Source organism: Procambarus clarkii, chromosome 65 (assembly GCF_040958095.1).
Source record: "Procambarus clarkii isolate CNS0578487 chromosome 65, FALCON_Pclarkii_2.0, whole genome shotgun sequence".
Classification (NCBI taxonomy): domain Eukaryota; kingdom Metazoa; phylum Arthropoda; class Malacostraca; order Decapoda; family Cambaridae; genus Procambarus; species Procambarus clarkii.
The window spans coordinates 15,709,374-15,721,971 of record NC_091214.1 but is presented as its reverse complement, the minus strand read 5'-3'; positions in this window follow the sequence as shown (position 1 = coordinate 15,721,971).

The window sequence follows — 12,598 nt, the reverse complement described above, 5'->3', positions numbered from 1 at the left end:
TAAGCTTTATTAATCTTTTTTCATTAACATGTTTCTAATTTGGGGGGATTAACTTTCTCATCCTACGCTGGACACGTTCAAGTGAATTTATATACATTCTATAGTACGGCGACCAAAACTGAACTGCATAATCTAAATGGAGCCTAACCAGAGCAAGGTATAGCTGAAAAACAAAACCAGGTGTTGACCAAACCACACACTAGAAAGTGAAAATGCCTGCTTCTTTATTGACAGTAGAGGAGCGTTAGAGTCCTTAAATAGCAGACGCCCAGTTTACCAGAATATTGTGATAAGAGTGTAGAGAGAATGTTAAGAAATTAGAAAAAACTGGGTATAAAGTAAGATTCATGTGGATCCCTTCACATGTGGGAATACTGTTGATTGAGGTAGTTGATGAGATAGCGAAGAGAGCCACGGACAAAGCTCTTGTTGATGTTGTATGTCAGATAACCTTGAAACAAATTGAATTGAATAGCTGAAGAGCAATACCAGGTGTCTTGTTAATAACGCTTCGATTAATAAATCGCAGTGTCTTATTTGCCTTATTACGACTGAACGACTACTTTCCTTGAAGGTAAAGTAAAGGTAAAGGGTGTAAATCAGGTACACCTTGATTATTCCCAGGGGTTGGTTCACTTTTTTTTTACTGCCGCCCTTACTTGTGCAATTTTTAGTGAATGATGGATTTTGACTCCAAGGTCCTTTTCTTCATCTATCTGTTGTAAGGTAGTGCTGGCAGTTTGGTAGTTGTAACGTGGATTGTTGTGCCCCACATGCAAGGTCTTGCATTTATCGACAGTAAAAAGCATTTGCCAGTCATCTGACCATTTGTGGAGTTCATGTAGAACTCTTTGTAAGGTCTCAATATCACTTTCACTTCCCACTTTACCATAGAAATTAGTGTCATCTGCAAATTTGATGATGTGGTTTGTATTATTATCATCTGTCATTGATGTATATAACAAAAAGGGTTGGCCCCAAAATGGACCCCTGTGGTACCCCACTTAGCACATTTTCGCACATAAGATTCGATTTACACTTCAATGATGTTCATTTTCATTCACTAAAAGTTACACAACAGGTAAAAAAAGCTAACCAAACACTTGGAATAATCAAGTGTACCTCTGACCTTAAAGAAAAGAAGGCAGTGATTCGATTATAAAAATCTCTGGTGCGCTCACATTTGGACTACTGCAAGGAGATCTCATCTTCAGAAGGACATAGCTGCTCTGGAAAAAGTGCAACACCGGGCAACAAAAGTCATTACAGAGCTAAATCAACTCTTGTATCAGGAACGGTTGAGGACCACAAGGCTAACAACACTGCAAACCAGGCATGACAGGGCGAATCTCATTGAAACAATGGGATGAGAATATGATTATTGGAGACTGTGAGAGTTAAGGGAATATGATCAAAGCCCGCAATGAGTCCCGGAGAAACATAGTGTTGGAGGTTGTTGCCGTGTCTGTTGGTGAATATGAGATCAGGTCTGCCAGAACCAGCAAGTGTGAAAGAAGTGGGGAAGTCAGGGCCAAGGAAGAACAGATGTTTTTTGAAGGTATAGTTAATGAAGTTGTTGTCTATGTTGATTTGTGGTATTCTGGTGGGATGTTGTGCATTGAGATCTGCAGGCAAGAAAACAGGCAAGTGAGTGTGATTGAAGAGAGTGTTGCTGTCTTGCATGGGGATGCCGGTGTTAAGACGGATGTAGTTTGCAGATGATGAGAGTGCAAGAAAAATGACAGGTTGGATAACAAGAACTTTTCACACTAGAGATGCTATACCGATGATGACACTTTTCAAAACGCTTGTGCTCTCTAGAGTGGAGTACTGCTGCACAATGACAGCCCCTTTCAAAGCTGGAGAAATTGCTGACCTGGAGAGTGTGCAGAGATCCTTTACTGCTAGAATCCACTCAGTAAAACACCTAAACTATTGGGACCGACTAAAGAGCCTAAATCTGTTCTCCCTTGAGCGCAGGCGGGAGAGATACATAATAATTTACACGTGGAAAATATTAGAGGGGCTGGTCCCAAACCTGCACACAGAAATAACATCACATGAGACCAGAAGACATGGCAGGATGTGCAGAATACCCCCGTTGAAAAGCGGAGGTGCAACAGATACTCTGAGAGAGAACTCTATCAACATCAGAGGCCCGAGACTGTTCAACACGCTTCCACTACACATAAGGGGCATAACTGGCCGACCCCTCACAGTGTTCAAGAGAGAACTATCAACATCAGAGGCCCGAGACTGTTCAACACGCTTCCACTACACATAAGGGGCATAACTGGCCGACCCCTCACAGTGTTCAAGAGAGAACTATCAACATCAGAGGCCCGAGACTGTTCAACACGCTTCCACTACACATAAGGGGCATAACTGGCCGACCCCTCACAGTGTTCAAGAGAGAACTATCAACATCAGAGGCTCGAGACTGTTCAACACGCTTCCACTACACATAAGGGACATAACTGGCCGATCCCTCACAGCGTTCAAGAGAGAACTGGATAAGCACCTCCAAAGGATACAAATCAAATCAAATCAAATGTTTATTTAGGTAAGGTACATACATACAAGAGATTTTACAAAGAGTGATGGATTTATAGATAGGGCTAGTACATACAATGCCTAAAGCCACTATTACACAGATACCTGATCAACCAGGCTGTGACTCATACGTCAGGCTGCGAGCAGCCGCGTCCAACAGCCTGGTTGATCAGTCCAGCAACCAGGAGGCCTGGTCGACGACCGGGCCGCTGGGACGCTAAGCCCCGGAAGCACCTCAATGTAACCTCAAGGTAACCTCAAGGGCCCATATGAGTGTGGACTTTTATGGCTAGAAAATGTTTGTGAAGTCAGGGAGAGTGTAGTTCATGTTTATAAGATTTTATAAGCATGGCAACACCTTCATGTGCTTCATCAGGTGACTGGTAGGATGAGTCGCCAACGTGTCTGATTTTATATATGAGTTCGTGATTAATGTTCTGTTAAGCAGCAGCACATCAGGACGTTCAGTCTCAATAAAATCAGACACCCTGTGTCTACTGGCGAAGAATACTCGTACATTGAAATGTATGATCTTTATGGGAGGTTTTGAGCTGTGTGGAGTGCGAGCAAAAACAGAATAACCACCAGGTTGACGGATGGCTTAGTTACCGGCATATAAACTGCAGGGTGTATTGGAAGGGGTCTTACTGAAGATAGGAACGGAAGAGCGCTTTTTGTCTTGCAAGATGCGAAATCCTTTGCCAAGTCCAGAGTTCGTGGCTGAGGGTGGAGGAGTAGGGTCTAGAGAAGTCAGATGTCAGAGTGGAATTTGTTGCAGGAGTGGCAGTGGAAGGGATACCGATGGTGGGTTTAGTAAGGAGAGAGGAGAGGTCAGTGGTTTGAGAGGAAGAGGCAATAAAATGAGAGGCTAGGTCGGTGGGATGTGAGACCGGATCATTGGAGGGAGAGGCAGATGCAGGGTGAGGAAAGGTTTCGTCAGGGGAAGGTTGGGATAGAATGTGCTGGTCAACAGTGGTTGGGGTTCCGTTTTCTGTATTAGTGATAGAAGCACTAGTGTTGGGAGTGTGGGGGACTGTAGAAGACGTGGTGTGTAGATGCTGTGTCAGGGTATGCACCCCAGAATAGAGACAAACTTCATTGAAATCAGGAGACACCAGGTTTAAATCCTGGTGTCCATTAAATATTTAATGGAAATTAGTGGTGTTTGAGCAAGCTAATCAACGTCAAAAATGTTTACGTTGTTGTTCTTCATCTGTAGTACTGAGCTCTACACATATGGGTAGCTTTGCCGCAGGCTGTTTACTGCTCTGAGAAATAAACATAAATCCACATGCCTGGAGCCCGCGGTGCCTGGCGCCTTGCTGTGGGAAGTCAGAGATGTTTATGATTCTGGTCTAGGAATACCGTGGGATTTCACCAAAATGTGTTGTATACAATGAAATGATTATACATTGCTCTGTTGTGAACATTGTATACAGTACCTCAAGATATAAATCCCACACCACTTAACTAGCTCCCAGATACCTAATTAATTCCCTACTCTCTGTAAATGTCTTCCTGGTGTGTGTGTGTGTGTGTGTGCGTGTGTGTGTGTGTGTGTGTGTGTGTGTGTGTGTGTGTGTGTGTGTGCGTGTGTGTGTGTGTGTGTGTGTGTGTGTGCGTGTGTGTGTGTGTGTGCGAGAGAAAAAAATTAATTAGTAAGTAGTTAGTAATAGTTGATTGACAGTTAAGAGGCGGGCCGAATGAGCAGAGTTCAACCCGCGCCTGCACAACTAGGTGAATACTCTCTCACCACCCACATATGTGTTGTATGTGGATGCTGAAGTTCAGTCTCTTGTCTATGTATAGGTCAAGGAACTTTCCATAATCATTATTGCTAATGTTAACATTGTGTATCTGAAGTTGAATTTGGTGTCAGGATTCTTCCGAACAAAAATAGTAGTCGGTCTTTTTTATGTTTAATGTGAGTTTGTTAGTTTACATCCATGAGCGGTCCATAGAATTACCCCAATCACCCAAATCAGGCCAAAACTACCCAAAACGTATTAGCATTACGTAAGTAATGAAGAAATATGGTATATTTACTTACTATAATGTTGGTGCTACACGTAGAACATGATCAAACCTATTTTTTCTCTGAAATAATCTAATTTCATAACGAAATGAGACGTAAATATGTGAGAGGTGACGCCATAGGAAGTCGACGGTCCAAGCGACAATTGTGTGGAGCGACTTATCCAAGAAATATGGTCGCCAGGAGAGTGTTTGCTGCCATATCAGCCTCCTGTACACAGTGATCCAGTCCTTTTCGTTCATTGAACACCGAACCCTACACGCCCTCTGATATATTGCTTAATTAACAAATATTCACAAATAAAGATTATATTTGTATATGTTATCAGAAAGGCAGATATAAAATAGTTTTTGTGAATCCATCACAGAGATTATACCTTATTAGAGAGGAAAAATATTCATACTTTAAACAAGGCTTCATGGCCGACGCTCTCCTTACCGATATGGGAACTATGACCTTCCGAAGATCAATGTTAATTTAATCTAGATATTGTAATAAACGAAGTTTTCTATGTCATCATAAAGACATAAATATAAGCTGCATGTTAATACTTTGGCATAAATATAACTGAATTGAAAGTTAAGATATATGCCTTTTTATAGTTACTTGATGGCTCGCTCAGGGAGTGTGAAGGCCTCCACACAAGCCAATCAATTTTATAATTACTTTGCATATATGCAAAGTAACGCCATAGGTCTTTATGTCAGAATAAAGCCATGTAGACGATAATGTAACTACATTTCAAGGAAAACATATCTTAATATAATTATTAAATGAATGCAAAGTTATGGTTAAATAAATAGCCAATACCACACAATCGCCGGTGTCCGGACACATGAATAGTCGCATTAGGTGAAAGGAAATGTACCCAACCATTTCCATTTACCCAACCAGTTTGTGCACCCTATACTCATCCTCTGTGCGGTAATTTATTGTGCATCCCATACTCATCTTGTTACCAGTAGTTTGTGCAACCCATACTCATCCTGTGACCCGTAATTTATTGTGCATCCCATACTCATCCTGTTACCGGTAGTTTGTGCAGCCCATACCCATCCTGTGACCTGTAATTTATTGTGCAACCCATACTTATCCTGTGACCTGCAGTTTATTGTGCAGCTAATACTCATTCTGTGAGTCATAGGACATTGCGCAACCCTTTCTCATCGTGTGAATCTTTGTTTACTTTGCTCTCCATATTCATCCTCTGCGCGATAGTTTCTTGTGCAACCCATACCCATGATGTGAGTGGTAGTTTATTGTGTACCCTATATTCATCCTGTGAGTATAGGGTTCACAATTCTTGTTTGGATTCTTGTAATGTTATTTGTCTATTTGTAGTCACAGTATTTGTGCGCCCCTTGAGGGACTTGAATTAGAGGGGGGTTGAAATAGCCTAAGCTACTCTATCCCTTTGAGATTTATTTATTGCTTATCTCAATAAACATACTTGAACTTGAACTTGGGTACACAATGAGTTCATTTGTACTCCATACTCATCATCAAGAAGTGTATTTTACCAGCATTGTAATATAAATTAAGAATAAAAGCTTAACTGGATTACGGACCCATAATCAAAATAAGAGTCATCACAAATTATCATGACAAATTGTCTAGGCTACACTTCCGCCTTCGACAAGCTGCCGCCGGATGTGGGTATAGTTTATTGTACACCCCCGCACCCCCAGTCCTGGAAGGGCGGGCATTGGGATGTGGACATGTGTACCATTATACCCCCCCCCCCCCCAACACACACACACACACTCGATCCTCTCCTGTTAATAATAATACTAATAATAATAAAAATTAAAAATAATAACGTTAATAAATATTATAATTAAAACACTTACTGTAATACCCTAGTGCTTGAATGAAGGTGAAGGAAAGACCCAATAAATGTGTAAGTGTATTAAAAACCAAATTTTCGTTGGGTGAGCTGGCAGGTGAGCACCACCTGCCAGCTCACCCAGTAATGAACATCACCTGCACACTGCACCGAACCACTTGCCAGCAGGTGCAGAAGTACGATGGAGAGAGCAAAGTATACAATATTTCAAGTATAATATTAAAGATATATTTAGGATTTAATGTTTTCCTATAAAGTTTCAATAATACCTTTATTTGATTTTTTTTATTATTTTCTACCACAGACGTGGCCACACATTAACAATGCTAACCAGCATATATACATTTTCTTCAGTCCGCCATGGACTCTAACCCTTTCCACTACCGCCCACAAGATGGGTATAGGGTGCATAATATACGAACTAAACTAACTAACTCCATTGATAGGGTTAGAGATTTGTTAAACATATAGTTCATGGATTTATTGAACAATCAACCACATAAGGTGATTGTAGTGTTTTTAAAATGCTAGGCTAAGCTACATACGTAAATACATAAATACACAGATTTACGTATGCCCTACATAAAGTGTTCGATGTGTCTTTTACATAGTGTCATTAACGTGCATTTACAAAGGTGAAATTGAATTCTGACCAGCTTCCACATATACTTTATACACATACATATACACACACAGACGTATGCGTACATATACATATATATACATACATATATACACACATACATACACATATATTTGTCTCTTTTACTCTGACAAGGTGAGATAACTGATAGAGAAACTAGTGTGCAATTAAGCACTTAATCACTGAAGGTGATTAAGGTGCTTTCACAAGCTCAGGTTATAGAGTTACATCACATACATTCATTGTATAATTGATACGTTACATGGTCAATCTAGGGTACAAGTTCAATATATCATCAAGTGTTCCAGTACTCAAATAGTAATTACACCTTACAATTACACCACCAGCATACCTTAGCCCAGGAGGGCGAAAGTCAGTCAGTATGGGACATTCTACAATATAATGTTCAATGGAGTGCATATTTTCTCTTTCACAAAGTTGACACATTGTGTACTCGACATTTGGGTTTTGAGAAAGCTGCCAGATACGTCTATATCCCAAGCGTATTATGGCCACTATAACATCACATTGCTGGGTTCTTGTTCCATTAATCCTGTATGTGAATGTCTCCGCACGATATCTATCATAATATTTAATGCCACAATTTTCAGGTCTTTGTGAATTTGTTAGGTCGGTGAGATTTTCATTAGATGTTTGCTTAAGTATTCTCTTTGTCACTGCTAATGAAACACCCATATAAATTTCTACCACTGGTTTTCTACAGGCTGTCTTTGCAAACATATCAACAGTGTCATGCCTTGAGATGCCAACATGTGATGGTATCCATAGGAATTTAATTTCAAATCTCTTTTCTTTGGCAGCTAAAATATTCATTCGAATATCACTGACTATTTTCTGGGTGTCACTACTATGTGCGTTCAATACCAGGAGTACACTCTGCGAATCACAGTATATAAGTCCACTGCCTTTGTCTTTTAAAAATTCAGTGGCAAGGTATATGCCTGCAAGTTCCTTTTGAGTTATACTTGCCCAATCATTGACGCGCTTCATTCATGTATGTACGACAGAAGATTGTTCAAATATATTACATGCACATCCGGTACATCGTCCACCTTCTTCTACAGAACCGTCGGTATAGCACTGACACACATCGTTACCCATACCCTGAGTACTCTCAGTGATGCTTTTCAGTGTTAATTGTTTTAATAATGTAGAGTGTACATTATCTTTCTTGGGTGCATTTACAAAATCAACTGCTAGATCCAAGTTATCCCATGGAGTAATTGGTTGATTATCAGATTTCGCTCTTCTACGGACCTCAGGTGAGTGTAGCATATTAGAAAGTTTAGCTTGAAACTTCTTGTATTGCCGAGATCTACTCAATGCCTTCACGCCGAAAACTGTGCTAATAGACAAAATTATGTTAGAGATATGGGTCTATAATTATCTGAGTGTGCTTTGGGGATGGGAACAATGACACTGTCCAATCATCAGGTAATACTCCTTCACTTAAACTCATTCTGTACAACACTAAAAGTGGATTACCTGGTACTTGTGAGACTAATCTCAGTAAACTGTAAGTAATACCGTCCTCTTCAGGAGCAGTAGACTTATTTTATTGTGCTACACAGCCTTCCCGGCTTGGTGCCTTCTTTGGTAATTACTTATCAAAGGCAGCTCCATACGGGGAGCTGCCTCGTATGGGCCAATAAGTCTTTTGCAGTTACCTTCATTCTTATGTTCTTACTTACATTTATTGAACTTTATCATCATCATCATTTACAGAAATAAATTAACATAAAAAGTAGTCATTTTAATACACAAAACAGAAGTAGATATTATGTAAATTATGATGCAGGATTGGATCACTATTAAGAACTTAATTATAAACCACAATATGTTTTATATCGTCAGAAATTCGGAAACATACCATATATTTTCAAATATTTACAATTAAAGTATTTATTTAGGAAATAAGTATTCTAGTTACCCTAGTTAGCTCTGAGAACACACATTCTTGCAGCAAGAATTTCTTCCCACTAATCTGAGAGATGCTAATGAGACCAGTCTCGACCCACTGGACAGGTCATGAACAACAATCAACTACAGCACCATCTATGTCAGAAGATATTCAAAATATTCTTGATATCATTCAAATTGTCAATACGAGAACAGAATACATAAGTTGAGTGATGTCAAAGGAATCATATTGACTGACCGAGCCCCATTGTAAATATCCGTGGCTTCCTGACCATAAAGGTACCGACGCGGTCGAGGGTAAGAGACCGGATGTACCCATATACCTATGAGGCCATCAAAAATAGTGAGTCACGCCAAACAAAAAGAAGTACTGGTAAACAGGTCAGACACAACCAGTACTATGATGATGCTAAACTGAAAGAGCTTAAATCAATTGCTAGACAGACAGGTAAAGCATATAAGAGCCTTAGAACTCCTCAAATGTTAAAACTGTTTCAGGCCGCGCTTGCAGCGGCAAGGGAGAGAATGACTGAACTGAGACAAAATGAATGGGAGGGTTTTGTTAGTGGACTTAACCTGCATACTCCCCTGGGCAAAGCCTGGAAAGGCATAAACAAAATTATTGGTAAAAATAGTAGACAAGTTTCACACCCAAACCCGCTACAGAAAGCCAATCAGTTAATTGCAAAATGGGCTCAGGTTTCCAGCCTTGGAATGCTACCAGCTAGCACTGGGGAGAAATTGCAGGCGAGGTCCACAGACAGAAATTCTCTCATAAATTTCATGTTGAGCAAGCAACATGATGAATGTGATGTTCCATATACAGATTATGAATTGGATGCTGCCCTCTCCAGGGGCAGTAGCACTGCTCCTGGTGAGGACGGTATCACTTATGATATTCTAAGACTCCTACATCGTGTACCCGGTAACCCATTATTAGAATTGTTTAATGCCAGCTATGTCTCTGGGCAGTTGCCTGTATCATGGACCACCAGTCTTACGGTACCTGTACCAAAGCCTGGCCAACCGGATGCTTTCCGTCCCATCTCACTGACCAGTTGCATGTGCAAAACCTTTGAGAGAATAGTAGACAATCAACTAAGCACCATTCTCTCTTTGAGAGAATGGTGCTTAATAGATTATTGTATAGAGTTAAAGAGCACATGTCACCTGATATCAATGGTTTCACACATGGTAAAAGTGTACACAACTGTATCACAACCTTTCTTACTGTTCATGGAGATAAAAGGCACAAGTACACAACATTTCTTGATTTAAAAAATGCCTTTGATATTGCTAATAGGGAAGTGATTATGTATGAATTAGCGAGAATGGATATAGGGGGACATTTATTACAGTGGATACGAGGCTATCTTACCAACCGGAAGTCCTCTGCGCTGTTCCAAGGCTACAAGAGTGAAACTAAAGTAATGCAACTAGGCACCCCACAAGGAGGAGTACTTAGTCCTACCTTGTTTAATGTTCTAATTAATGCTTTACTAAAATCAATCCCAACTAGTCCGGCAAACATCACTATCAGATATGCAGATGACATCCTTGTGCATACTAAAACCCACCGCAAAATGCAAACAGTCTTAAATTGTATACATACAGCTTGTGAGAGCCTTGGTCTTGTAATCAACGCTGCTAAAACTAAGGTATTTAACAGACAAATTGGCAACCGCAAAAGTGGACCACGAAAACTTAAGATAGACAACATACCAATAGACTATGTCTCTTCTTTCAAATACCTTGGTGTCTGTCCCTTGTACCTCAACTGCAGTCAATAAGTTACATCAACAATGTAGAGACAGACTCAAGGCTCTCAGAACTGTAGTGGGGTACAGCCCGAAATATGGTGTTAATATTAGAATAGCAAGAATGATGTATTTAGCGTATATAAGATCTCTGATAGACTATCATGCACCAGCTTTGGTCCTGCAGAATGGCAAAAGTATTGATAGACTGGAAAAAATGCAAAATGAAGCACTCAGAATTATACTTGGCTGTCCTATAACTACCAAAGTTCTCAACATGCGGAAAGAATTAAATATACTTAGCATTAGAGATAGAATATTTGAAAGGTTGAAAGAAAGAATATTTAGGGTTGGTTAGGTTCGGTCATATATCTACGTTAATTTTAACTACAATAAAAACAAATTGACCTCATACATAATGAAATGGGTAGATGTATCATTTCATAAGAAAAAAATTAGAGAAAATATATTAATTCAGGAAAACTTGGCTTATTAGGCAAATCGGGCCTTGCATAGTAGGTTGAGAAGTGCGTTCTGGCTACTAGGTACGACATATATATATATATATATATATATATATATATATATATATATATATATATATATATATATATATATATATTTTATTAAATATGACCGAAAAAGTAAGATTAATAATTCTAACACGAATTTTCTCAATCTTTCGTACATTATGCTTCACTGTTGGAGGTAAATCAAAAATCACTTCTCCAAAATTCATTTTTATTTCTAGTCTGACGCGACACGGGCGCGTTTCGTAAAACTTATTACATTTTCAAAGACTTCACAAATACACAACTGATTAGAACTTGCGTTTCCCTGATTTTATATCTACATTTGAGTGAGGTGGGAAGGGTGATGTGGCATTACATTTGAGTAAGGTGGGAAGGATGATGTGGCATTAGAGGATATTAATAGGGTATTAAAAGTATCAACACAAGACAGAACACGAAACAATGGATATTGAATAGAAGTGTTTGTAGAAAGCCTATTGGTCCATATTTCTTGATGCTTCTATATTGGAGCGGAGTCTTGAGGTGGGTAGAATATAGTTGTGCAATAATTGGCTGTTGATTGCTGGTGTTGACTTCTTGATGTGTAGTGCCTCGCAAACGTCTAGCCGCCTGCTATCGCTGTATCTATCGATGATTTCTGTGTTGTTTACTAGGATTTCTCTGGCGATGGTTTGGTTATGGGAAGAGATTATATGTTCCTTAATGGAGCCCTGTTGTTTATGCATCGTTAAACGCCTAGAAAGAGATGTTGTTGTCTTGCCTATATACTGGGTTTTTTGGAGCTTACAGTCCCCAAGTGGGCATTTGAAGGCATAGACGACGTTAGTCTCTTTTAAAGCGTTCTGTTTCGTGTCTGGAGAGTTTCTCATGAGTAGGCTGGCCGTTTTTCTGGTTTTATAGTAAATCGTCAGTTGTATCCTCTGATTTTTGTCTGTAGGGATAACGTTTCTATTAACAATATCTTTCAGGACCCTTTCCTCTGTTTTATGAGCTGTGGAAAAGAAGTTCCTGTAAAATAGTCTAATAGGGGGTATAGGTGTTGTGTTAGTTATACCCCCTATACCCCCTATTAGACTATTAGAGTATTTGAACCACCCCACCGCCGGCACTCGGATAGTAATCTTGGGCATAGCATTTTACCAAATCACCTCATTCTTTGGGGCACACGTGAGGAACACAAATGCGAACAAGCCTGAATGGTCCCCAGGACCATTCAAAATGGACCCAAAGAATGAGGTGATTTGGTAAAATGCTATGCCCAAGATTACTATCCGAGTGCCGGCGGTGGGG